Consider the following 13597-nt stretch of genomic DNA (forward strand, 5'->3'; position numbering starts at 1 on the left):
GGCCAGGCTGATATTAAACTCCTGGGCTCAAGTGATCCTCCCACCTCAGCTTCTCAAATTTTTGGCATTACAGTTATGAGCCACTGTGCCCAGCCATAGATATTCTTACGTGCCTGGCTTCTTTTGCTCAGCATGTTTTTGAGATTTGTCTATAGTGTTATATTTTGTTCATTTTTATTATGACATAATATTCCACTGTTAGAATACACCATGACTTGTTCATCTGTTCACTTGGTGGATATTTAAATTGTTTCCATTTTTTGCTCTATAAATAAAACTGCTATGAATACGTATAAACAAGTTTTTATTTTGTATATTTCAAAAACAGAAAACAATTTCATGTCACTTAGAGATAATGATTAACTAAGACACTTTTTATAAAGAAGAACAGAAAAGAGAATGTGATTCTATCAGATAGTAAAATATATTATAAAGGTATAGTAATTAACCCAGTTTAGTATTGCTTCAGATATAGAAATTAAACCAAAGAAGTAGAATAAAGACCCACATATATATAGGTACTTAAAATGAGAATGAAATAACACTGCAGAGGGGTAAGGAAAAGGTGAACTTTTCAATCCATTTTGCTATATATTCACACAGAAAAAATGAAATTAAATTTTTCTCCATAGAATTCACAAAAATTAAAGGGAGATGGTTTATAAACCTAAATATAAAAGATGATAACATGAGGGATCTTCAAAAAGTTCGTGGGAGATGCATGTTATGAAAAAACTATGCATGGATTTCAAAATGTTTTGCACCAAAATAAACTCATACTAATTTGTTAGACCATATCTTAATAGGATCTAGTTTGAGGCATTAAGGATAAAACATCAGTTTGAAAAAAGTCCCTATCAGAACAACAGGAGTTCTCCTAAAATTGAAGCAAGTAAAGATACCAAATTTATGGAATTTATGGTGAAGCTAGGTGGAAGGATGGTGAAATCATTGATGTTTTACAAAAAGCTTAAGGAGACAGTGTCCACAAAGAAATCAGCAATTTGCAAATGGATAACTCATTTTAAGAAAAGACAAGATGGTTTTGAAAATAAAGCTCCAATTTATCATCATAAATACATCAATTTGTGAGTGTAAACCAAAAATTCTAAGCCCCCCATCCAGTTGCATGGACCCCTCCTCTCAGCCAAGGGCATTCTAAGGTAAACCTGAAACACTAGTTCAGGCTATTATGGGAATGGGTGGTTGGACATGTCTCATTATACCTTTCTCCCATTAAAATTCAGGCACAGCTGACCAGCATTAACATTAAAATGAGACTGTAAGACTGACAGAACAGTCTTTTTATAGCAAGAAGATACCAGCATGACAGATAGCAAGGCCTGTTAGAAACCAAAGTATTTTACCCCAAAATATGTTTCTTTGCCATATCTTGAAACAGCCCTGCAAAGTTGTCTCTTGTGGGGAAAATCTACATTTTGTATAGAGAATCCCCTTACCTTTTCAGGCATTTTTCCTGATCCAGGAGAGAATCAACTGGGAGTTTGGCACTTTTTTGAGTCTAGAAAGAAAGATTTGCAACCTGTTCTCTCTGAAGCCTACTGCCTGGAGGCTTCATCTGCATAATGGAAACCTTGGTCATCACAACCCCTTATCTTAGCCCAGACATTCCTTTCTATTGATTCTAGGTCTTTAGACAATAATTTAACTCTTTCAAACAATTGGCAGTCAGAAAACAATTGAATTCACCTATGACCTGGAATCCCCTGCTTTGAGTTGTCCCACCTTTCAGACCAAACCAATGTACATCTTACATGTATTGATTGATGTCTTATGTCTCCCTAAAGTGTGTAAATCTAAGCTGTAGGCTGACCATCCCAGGGACATGTTTTTAGGACTCCTTGGGACTGTGCCCCAGGCTATTAGTCACTCATATTTGGTGCAGAAAAAAACTCTTCATATATTTTACAGTTTGACTCTTTTCATTGACATGAGAAAAAAAATTGTGTTCATACCCTAATTGAAAAGGACCAACAATTAAGAACAGAGACAATAGCCAACATCATAGACATTGTGATTGGTTTGGCTTACACAATCTGATTGTAAAATTAAAGTTAAGAAAACTTTCTACTCAGTGAGTGCCAAAACCATTTCACCCAGATTAGCTGCCAACAATAGCAAAGCTTTCAATGAAAATGTTAAACAAGTGGGATCAAGATCCTGAAGCATTTCTTTGAAGAACCGTAACAGGAGATGAAACATGGCTTTACCAATATGCTCCTGAAGACAAAGCACAATCAAAACAATGGCTACCAAGAGGTGGATGTGGTCCAGTCAAAGCGAAAGCAGCCCAGTCAAAAGCAAAGGTCATGGCAACAATTTTTGGGGATGCTTGAGGCATTTTGCTTGTTGACTTTCTGGAGGGCCAAAGAATTATAATATCTGCTTATTATGAGAATGTTTTGAGAAACTTAGCCAAAGCTTTAGCAGAAAGATGCCCAGGAAAGCTTTACCAGAGAGTTCTGCACCATGGCAATTCTCCCGTTTATTCTTTTCTCACTTAACAAGGGGAAATTGGGAAGAGTTTCTACAGTGCTGATTTGTCTCCTTCTGACTTCTCTTTGTTTCCTAATCTTTAAAAAATCTTTAAGGGACACTCATTTTTCTTTAGGTAATAACATTAAAAAAGACTACATTGACATGGTTAAATTCTCAAGACCCTCAGTTCTTAGGAATGAACTAAAGAAAGGTCTGGATGATTGATGACAAAAGTGTCTAGAAATTGATGGAGCTTAATTTGAGAAATAAAGTTTATATTTTTTATTTTTACCTTTTAATTCCATTTTTCCATGAACTTTTTGAAGATCCCTTGCATAAAGCATTTAAAAGATAATGAAGGAGAATGTAATCATGACCTTGGATGGAGGCAAGGTTTTCTAAATAATATACATAAAGAGCTAGCCACAGAGGAAATGATTGATAAATTGCAATATATTAAATCAAGATCTTCTGTTTATTAAAAAAACTTAAAATGATTGAAATACAAGACACAGAATGAGAAAAGATATTTACAAAATATAGAAATGAAAAAAGACTACTATCTAGAATGTATAAGAATTCTTGCAAATCAGTGCGAAAAAGCACCAGACAACTTAATAAAAAAAAATTAGCAGAAGCTTAAATAAGCACTTTTACAAATGAAAAATAAAAAACAACCAATAAACATTTTTAACTTTTATTTTAAGTTCAGGGGTACATGTGCAGGTTTGTTACATAGGTAAACTATGTCACGGGACTTTGTTGTAAAGATTATTTCATCACCCAGCTATTAAGCCTAATATCCATTAGTATTTTTCCAAATCCTCTCCTTCATCCCACCTTGCACCCTCTAGTAGGCCTCAATGTGTGTTGTTCCCCGCTATGTGTCCTATACTCTCATCATTTAGCTCCCAGTTATGAGTGAGAACAGGCAGCATTTGATTTTTTGTTCTCCTATTAGTTTACTAAGGTTAGGCATCCAACTCCATCCATGTCCCTGTGAAGGACATGATCTCATTCCTTTTTGTGGCTGAATAGTATTCCATGGTGTATTTGTATCGTGTTTTCTTTATCCAGTCTATCATTGATGGGCATTTAAGTTGATTCCATGTCTTTGCTATTGTGAATAGTGCTGCAATTAACATACACATGAATGTTTTTTATAATAGAACAATTTATATTTCTGTAGCTATATACCCAGTAATGGGATTACTTGGTCAAATGGTATTTCTGTCTTTAGGTGTTTGAGGAATCACCACACTGTCTCCCACAATGGTTGAACTAATTTACACTCCCAACAATAGTGTATTAATGTTCCTTTTTCTCCACAACCTTGGCTGTGATAGCCACAGGAGATAGACAAATTTCTAGGCAGACAGGATGGGTTCTTGGTGAAACTCAATCTTCAAGCCAAAGATAGTCTAAAGCCTGAAAACTGAGCTACTAATTCAGTATAGAAGCCACAGATCTGAGTGAGAACTTCCATCCCCACCTTATCCACTCTCTCTCTCAATAGGTTCTTTCTGAATGATGTCTTTTAACCAATTGAATGGTGTCTTTTCCAAGCCCACCCGTAAACCAATCAGCACACATTCCCCTATTCTAAGCCCATAAAAACTCTGGACTCAGCCTCACTGATAACAATCTAGTTTTGGGTCCCCTCTTGCTGCTGAGAGCTTTCTTTCTGTCACTCAATAAAATTCAACTCTGCCTTACTCACTCTTCAGTGTCCATGTACCTCACTCCTTTTGGTCATGAGACAAGAACTCAGAACAAGAAGTGCAGGAATGAAAGAGCAGTAACACTCCCTCCCACTCGCTGAACTACAGAAGTAAAGAAGTTGCTTGGTGTCACTCTCTCCCTCTCGCTGAACTACAGGAGTGAAGAAGCCACTCCCTCTCACTCACCGAACTATGGGAGTAAAGAAGCTGCAACATTTCTGGAGGCTCTTCCAGGTCTTCAGAAGGGTGAGTAAGAGCAGACCTGTGACCCTTTACTTTCATTTCTGAGGATTCTCCTCCTCGCATTTTTTTTGAAAACAGATAAAACACCAAGTCTCTGTCAGTTAAGGGTGAATAGACCAACTGCCAGTCTACAAGACTCAGAGGACAGGCTTGCTGGGAAGGACATTGTCAGTCCCCCTTCATCCTCAGGTGTTGGGAATGTTGGCCTTGTTCCAATCCAGTTTCCTTTCATGGAAGTCTAGCCATTACATGAGATTGGAATAAGTTCCTGAACAACTGAAGGTATCTGGCCAAGGCACACCTTGGTGTTACCTGAAGGCTCCTGGACCAGCTCCAATCCCCCACAGCCCATTCAGGTGCCAGGCCAAGGCTTTCAGTCCTTCCTATCTAATTTTCTTTCTTTCAAGAGTGTCCTGACTGCTATCCCCTCTTTATAGACAATGTTATGGGTGTTTTTGCAACCAAAAGAGATACTATTACTGGATAGAATGAGGATTTGGCTTAGTCATCAGGAGTGTAATCCAGAGCAATGTTGCTTCTGTCTATTCTTAGAAATAGAGGAATGTAACAATTAAGAGAGTTTTCTTTCCCCTGTTGAAGAAACTCATTACCACAGAACAAGAGGCTATTTCCCCCAGGCACCTTCCCTCCTCTGCATTTAAGTTGTTTTTTCCCACCCTGTCAGGAGTCAACATAATCCTGAGAATACAAGGAGCTTTTCTATGCAAGGGATTAATGTTTTCCTTTTGGGAGGCATCTTATTAGGCCAGGTCCCCAATTCCCAGGATTTCCTTTCTTTCCTTTGTTTGAGGAGAATCTGGTTCCACACCTTCGCCTTAGTATTACTCCATTGTATTTTCCAAGCTTCGATTTGGAGCCCTATAAAGAAAACTAGATTTGGGAGACCAAGAGGCAGTCAACAGCAAAAGGCGGGGGCACAGCACAGGTAAGAATGACTATCCCTGCCAATTAGGCCTTCCCACTTCATGGGTGGAGGTCATGTTCACATCCACGATGTAAATGCCACGAGCCCATCCATGGCAATAGTACTAGGTATTGAGATTCAGGGGATGACTTGAATTCAAGAGGATAGAGGAGAGTCTAAAGGATACCTTTTCTCCCCTCTCTCTTTTCAGATGGGTAACAAACTATTTTCAGCCTGCACTCCTCTAGAGTGCATCCTGAATCACTGGGAATCCTTTGACTTGCAGATTCTGAAGAGAAAATGCTGTATATTCCTTTGCACAAGGGCTTGGCCAGGTTATAAGCAGCAGGATGGAGAAGCCTGGCCTCTGGAGGGAAGTATCAACTTTAATGCTATCCTGCAGCTGGACCGTTTCTGTAAACATGTAGGCAAATGGTCTGAGGTCTCATACATGCAGGTTTTCTTTGCCTTGCAGGATAATCTGGACCTTCGCTGATATTGTAGGATAGATCCAGCCTGCCTAGCAGTCATCTTAGGAGAGGCTGCAAAGGACAGTCCCAGGGAAGTAAACCCCAGAGGTGCCTCCAGCAGGGGGATCAGACCCCTCCAGTCCTACTCCTGGTCCATCATGTCCTCCCTATCCAGGTTCTCTCTCAAGCTTGTCCTGTCCTAGGAATCCTCGTTTCAGGCAGGTCCCAGCCTCACTCATGCCCCTACAAGAGATGCCTTGTGAATATGGCCCCATTAAGGTCTAGACGTGTTTACTCATGTCTTTTTTCTACAGGACTTAAGACAAATTAAGGGGGATCTTGGTAAGTTTTCAGATGACCCTGATGGGTATATAGAGGCTTTCCAGAATTTAAACCAAGTATTTGAACTCTCCTGGAAGGATATTATGTTACTTTTGAATCAAACCTTGACTACCACTGAGAAGCAGTCAGCCCTGCAAGCAGCAGAGAAGTTTGTAGATGAGCTTTGTATCTCATACAGTGCCAAGAAAGGGAGAGGAGATGCAAGAAAAAGACAGAAAAATCTATTGGCCACCCTGCAGGCTTACAAACCCCAGAATCCCAAAGATGCACCTGTTAACTGCAACAAATGTGGCAACCCAGAGAATGTTAAAAAGGACTGCCCAGGCAGCATGAGGAAGCCACCTCGACCCTGTCCAATCTGTGGTGGGGACCACTGGAAGGTGGACTGTCCCCAGAGATGCAGGTCACCAGGTCCAAAGCCAGTCTCACAAGTGTCTAACAGGATTGATGGGCCCCAGGGCTCCTGGCTCTGACAGCTGAGACGGCCATTACCATCCAGGAGCCCTGAATGATTCTGGAGGTCGAAGGGAGGAAGGTGAACTTCCTCCTGGATACCAGAGCAGCCATTTCTATTCTCCTCTCCAATCCAGGCCTCCCTTCCTCCCTTAGCATGACCATGAGGGGTGTCTCAGGAAAGCTTTTAACCTGATATTTTTCCCAACCCTTTAGTTGTAGTTGGGGAGACCTCGTGTTTACTCATGTCTTTTTAATCATGCCTGAAAGCCCAACTCCTGTGCGACGAAGGGATATTTTAGTTCATATGTGAACCACCATCCTTATGGCTCCAGGACACACTCCTTGCCTCCACCTGGTGGAGACTGATATCAATCCAGAAATTTGGGCAACTCAAGGGAAAATTGGCTGAGCCACAACCACCATACTGATCTGGATCCACCTTAAGGATCCCACCTCCTTCCTTAACCAGAGAAAATATCCCCTAACACTAGAAGCTAGGAAAGGGCTAGAAGCCATCATTGATAACTTGAGGATGCAGGGCCTCCTCAAACCCTGCAACAGCCCTTGTAGTGCCCCAATATGGGGAGTACAGAAACACAATGGGGATTGGAGACTGATCAAGGACTTCTGCCTCATTAATGAGGCTGTGGTTCCAATTCATCCAGTGTTCCCAATCCCTATACCTTCGTAACTCAAATACCTGAGGGAACTAAATGGTTCACAGTCCTGGACCTAAAGGACACATTTTTTTGCAAACTGCTACATCCTGACTCCCAATAATTTGTTTGCATTCAAGGGTCTCTCCAACTAGACCACCCAGTTAACCTGGATGGTGCTACTCCAAGGATTCTGGGATAGTCCTCACCTGTTTGGACAGGCATTCTCAAAAGATCTCTCTGGGTCCCTTCATCCTTGGGTTAAAGTTTTACAAAATGTAGATGACATTCTCCTTTGTGCCCCAACTAAGGAAATCTCTCAGGAAGACACTAAGCCTCTTCTTAATTTTCTAGCTAACAGAGGATATGAGGTCTCAAAATCTAAGGCTCAGCTCTGTCAGACTTCGGTGAAGTGCTTAGGTCTAGTCTTGTCAGAGGGGACCAGGGCACTGGGTGAAGAAAGGATTAAGCCTGTCTCCTTCTTTCCCTTCCCCCAAACCCTCAAACAACTGAGGGGATTCTTGGGCATGACAGGATTCTGCAGATTATGAATACCTGGGTACAATGAGATAGCTCATCCCTTGTATCACCTAATAACCTCAGGCAGCCAGGATCACTCCCGAATTTGGGAACCAGAGGCCAGAAGGGCCTTTGACCAAATGAAATAAGCCTTGCTTGGGGCACCAGCCCTTAGTCTTTCCATAGGGAAGTTGTTCAATCTTTATGTATCAAAAAGGAAGGGAATGGCCTTGAGAGTTCTAACCCAGGCCTGAGGTCCAGCCCAGCAGCCTGTAGGCTACCTAAGCAAGGATCTTGATTTGGTAGCTAAAGGATGGCCAGCCTACCTCCAGGCGGTTGTAGTGGTAGCTTTGCTAGTGCCAGAGGCTACTAAGTTAACCGTGGAGAATAACAACATAATATGGCAGGACTCCTCTAACTCCTCCTTAGAAGTTGTCTAATAGACAACTGCCTCCTCAAATATCAGGCTCTACTATTAGAGGGATCTACAGTTCAGTTAAGAATCTGTCTTGGGGCCGGGCGCGGTGGCTCACGCCTGTAATCCCAGCACTTTGGGAGGCTGAGGCGGGCAGATCACAAGGTCAGGAGACAGACCATACTGGATAACACGGTGAAACCCCTTCTCTACTAAAAACAATACAAAAAATTAGCCAGGCATTGTGGCGGGCACCTGTAGTCCCAGCTACTCGGGAGGCTGAGGCAGGAGAATGGCTTGAACCCAGGAGGCGGAGCTTGCAGTGAGCCAAGATCGTGCCACTGCACTCCAGACTGGGAGAGAGAGCAAGACTCCGTCTCAAAAAAAAAAAAAAAAAGAACCTGTCTTGGCTAACACAGTGAAACTGCGTCTCTACTAAAAATACAAAAAATTAGCCGGGCGTGGTGGCGGGCGCCTGTAGTCCCAGCAACTTGGGAAGCTGAGGCAGGAGAATGGTGTGAACCCGGGAGGCAGAGCTTGCAGTGAGCCAAGACCACGCCACCGCACTCCAGCCAGGGCGACAGAGCGAGACTCCATCAAAAAAAAAAAAGAACCTGTCCCTGTCTAAACCCAGCCACCTTCCTCCCAGAGGAACCTGAGGAGACTAAACATGACTGCAAACAGATAGCAGTGCAAACCTGTGCAGCCAGAGAGGACCTCAAGGAAATCTCCTTAGAGAACCGAGACTGGCCTCTCTTTATGGATGGAAGTTCTTTTGTAGAACAAGGGATCCTTGAAGCAGGGTATGCAGTAGTCACCTTGAATGACACTGTTGAGAGTGCATCTCTCTTCGGGCACAATTTCTCAACAGCTGAGCTTGAGAGTACTTGAATCAAGCAGAAGGAAAGAAGTTGGCATTTATACTGATTATAAGTATGCTTTCCTAGTCCTTCATGCTCATCCCACTATCTGGAAAGAGAGACTTTCTCACAGCTAATGGGTTTGCCATTAAATACTATCAATAAATTAATAGACTATTATCCTCAGTTTTCCTTCCATGGGAAGTGGCAGTAACACATTGTAAAGGCCACCATAGGGGATGGATGAAAGAGCTGAGGGAAATAAATTGGCAGACCAAGCAGGTAAATCAGCAATGAGAGGGCCCCAGATTTCTGATCCACATGAAGCTCCTCTGATCTAGGAGGGCTCCATAACAGAAATAAAAACCTCAATATTCTCCTGCAGAAACAGAATGGGCCACTTCTTGGGGATACACCCTTTAGCCTTTAGAGTGTCTACAATAAGAGGATGGCAAACTTCATCTACCAGCTTCCAGCCAATGGAAAGTTCTTAAAATTCTTCACCAAGACTTCCACCTGGGAAAGGATAAAACCTATTAATTGACCCAAAGGTTGTTCTCAGGTAAAAATCTGCTAAAAATGACCAAACAGCTCATTAATGCTTGTGAGACTTGCCTTAAAAATAATCCCCTCAATTGATGGCCTCTCCCTGCAAGAACCCAAAGAATGGGAGGCCACCCAGGAAAAGACTAGCATATAGATTTCACCTATATGCCAAAGATAAGGGGCATCCAGTACCTCCTGGTTTGGGTAGATACCTTCACTAACTGGGTAGAAGCATTTCCATGTTGAACAGAGAAAGCCAATGAGGTAATAAAAGTACTAATGAGACAGTTCCTCACTTTGGATGCCCTAAGTACCTCCAGAGTGATAATGGCCCCTCATTCAAGGCAGTTATCACCCAGGGGGTCTCAAAGGCACTAGGCATACAATACCATCTTCATCGTGCTTGGAGACCACAATCCTCAGGAAAGGTAGAAAAGACAAATTATATTATCAAAAGGCACCTCAGAAAACTGTCTCAGGAGACACATCTCCCCTGGATTACTCTTCTTCCTATGGCCCTACTATGTGTTAGAAACACCCCTTTGAAGTACCTTCAAAATGATGTATGGACAGCCTTTTCTCACCAATGATTACTTGCTAGACCAAGAAACCTCTTATTTGATTAAACATGTAACTTCTTTGGCCCATTTCCAACAGGAACTGAAACAACTATTGGAGGCCCAATCCCGTGTACTAGGGGGCCACCTTTATTCAACCCAGGGGACCTAGTACTGGTAAAGGCTCTTCCTTCTCTTTCTCCCTCTCTAGGCCTGGATTGGGAGGGAATTTAGACAGCAGTTCTTTCTATTCTTTCAGCAGTAAAGGTCACTGTAATAGATTCTTGGATTCATATACTCAAGTAAGGGCCTGGGGAACTGACGGAATTACTTCTGTTGACCGAGAAGACCACCTGAAGTACCAATGTGAAGAGAGACCTCAAGCTGACGATCATAAAAGATTAAGTGTCGGCTGGGTGCAGTGGCTCACGCCTGTAATCTCAGCACTTTGGGAGGCTGAGGCAGGTGGATCACGAGGTCAGGAGTTCGAGACCATCCTGGCTAACACAGTGAAACCCCATCTCTACTAAAAATACAAAAAATTAGCCGGGCGAGGTGGCAGGTGCCTGTAGTCCCAGCTACTCGGGAGGCTGAGGCAGAAGAATGGCATGAACCCCGGGGGGCGGAGCCTGCAGTTAGCCGAGATCGTGCCACTGCACTCCGGCCTGGGCGACAGTGAGACTCCGTCTCAAAAAAAAAAAAAGAAAAAAAAAAGATTGTGTCAATAATTAACTTTCCATGGATATCCTCTTTATAGTCTTGCTTATACTTGCTGTTCTTGCCTTTGTTCTGTTCCTCACCACAAAGCATATTTGCCAAGGACCCCTTAATTCTGAATACCCATTAGATTATCTACTCTCCTAAACCGCTATCTCTTCTAAAATGTAACTGCCCTCCCCTATACAAGGTTTTATTTATTTCACAAGGATGAAACAGTTCTGGTCACAACATTGTTTTCAGAATGACTAGTCTATTTTACTTCTCATTTCTGTTATCTCTCACACTGGCATGGATTTTTCCTTTTTAGCTCCTCTTTTTATAATCTCATAATTGGTCCGTGAATACTTAACCTCCTTGTAAAATTTGTTTCTTCTCACCTAGAGGTCATCGAATGATAAATGGTCATGCAAATGGAGCCTTGAATGATAGCCTCCTTTTTACCAGGGACCCCTAAATAGGCCTCTGAGAGGGATCTGACTGCCATTTCCCAAAACAATACCCCCTGTCAGCATGAAGCAGGTAGAGTAGTCATTATCCCTATCCTAATGGCAGCTAGATATACCTCTTCAGAGGGGGAATTGATAGGGACAGGAGACAGACAAATTCCTGGGCAGACAAAGACAGGTCCCTGGTGAAACTTGACCTTCAAGCCAAGGACAGTCTAACGCCTAAAAACCAAGCTACCAGTTTTGGATAGAATCCATGGACCTGAATGAGAACTTCCATCCCCATCTTACCCACTCTCTCTCGATGAGTTCTTTCTGAACGATGCCTTTTAACAAATTGAATGGTGCCTTTCCCAAGCCCATCCATAAGCAATAAGCACATATTCCCCCATTCTAACCCCATAAAAACCCTGGACTCAGCCTCACAGATGGCAACCCACTTTCAGGTTCTCTTTGCTGCTGAGAGCTTTTTTTCTGTCACTCAATAAAATTCTACTCTGTCTTATTCACTCTCCAGTGTCTGTGTCCCTCATTCCACTTGGTCATGAGACAAGAACCTGGAACTTGCCAAACTGCAGGAGTGAAAGAGCTGTAACACTCCCTCCTCCTCACTGAACTACAGGAATGAAGAAGCCACTGGGCGTCACTCCCTCCTGCTTGCTGAACTATGGGAGTAAAGAAGCTGCAACATCAGCATCTGTTATTTTTTGACTTTTTAATAATAGCCATTCTGACTGGTGTGAGATGGTATCTCACTGTGGTTTTGATTTGCATTTCTCTAATGATCAGTGATGTTGAGATTTTTTTTCATTTGATTGTTGGTCACATATATGTCTTCTTTTGAAAAGTGCCTGTTCCCGTCCTTTGCCCACTTTTTAATGGGGTTGTTTGGACAATAAACATTCTTAAATGTGCTCAACCCTGTAAGTAATAAGAAAAAAATGCACATTGAAACACCATATGATACCACTGTTCACTTACCACAATGGCTAAAGAGATAAACAATAACAAATTTAAACAAGAATGTGGAGCAACTGGAACTTACACACTGCTGGTTGTAATGTAAATTTACACAAGCATTTCAGAAAACTGTCACTATCTGTAAAATTGAACATAAGTAAACCCTTTATGGAAGGACCTTGAAGAGAGTAATAGAAAAAGTCTGAAAGCCTAGAAAACTGTGTTAGTAGATGCCTATATTAGCTGTATTAGTCCACTTTAAAACTGCCATAAAGGACTACCTGAGACTGGGTAATTTATAAAGAAAGGAGGTTTAATTGGCTCACAGTTCTGTGTGGCTGGGGACACCTCAGGAAACTTACAATCATGGCAGAAGGCAAAGGGGAAGCAAGGCACATCTTATACAGCAGCAGGAGAGAGAGAGGAAGTGCCACACTTTAAAACCATCAGATCTCATGAGAACTCACTTACTACCATGAGAACAGCATGGGGAAAACCGCTGCCATGATTCAGTCACCTCCCACCAGGTCCCTCCCTAATATGTGGGGATTACAGTTCAAGATGAGATTTGAGTGGGAACACAGAGCCAAACCATATCTTACCACCCCTGGACCCTCCCAAATCTTATGTCCTTTTCACATGTCAAAACACAATCCTGCCTTCCCAACAGTCCCCCAGTGTCTTAACTCATTCCAGCATTAGCCTAAAAGTTCAAGTCCAAAGTCTCATCTGAGAAAAGACAAGTCCCTTTCACCTATGAGCCCATAAAATAAAAACCGAGTTAGTTTCTTCCAAGATACAGTGGGGATACAGGCATTGGGTAAATGCTTCCATTCCAAATGGGAGGAATTGGCCAAAACAAAGGGGCTACAGGCCACATGCAAGTCCAAAACCCAACAGGGCTGTCATTAAATCTTAAAGTACCAAAATAATCTTCTTTTACTCTATATCTCACAACCAGGGTATGCTGATGCAAGAAATGGGCTCACAAGGCCTTAGGCAGCTCTGTCCTTGTGGCTTTGCAGGGTACAGCCCCCATGGCTGCTTTCACAGGCTGGCATTCAGTTACTGCAGCTTTTCCAGATGTGCAGTGCAAGCTGTTGATGGATCTACCAGTCTGGGGTGTGGAGGATTCTCACAACTCCACTAGGCAGTGCCCCAGTGGGGACTCTGTTTGGGGGCTTCAACCCCACATTTCCCCTCTGCATTGCCATAGTAGAGGTTCTCCATGAGGGCTCTGCCCATTCAGCAGACTTCTGCCT

Source organism: Nomascus leucogenys, chromosome 9 (genome assembly GCF_006542625.1).
Source record: "Nomascus leucogenys isolate Asia chromosome 9, Asia_NLE_v1, whole genome shotgun sequence".
In the NCBI taxonomy this organism is placed as follows: Eukaryota; Metazoa; Chordata; class Mammalia; order Primates; family Hylobatidae; genus Nomascus; species Nomascus leucogenys.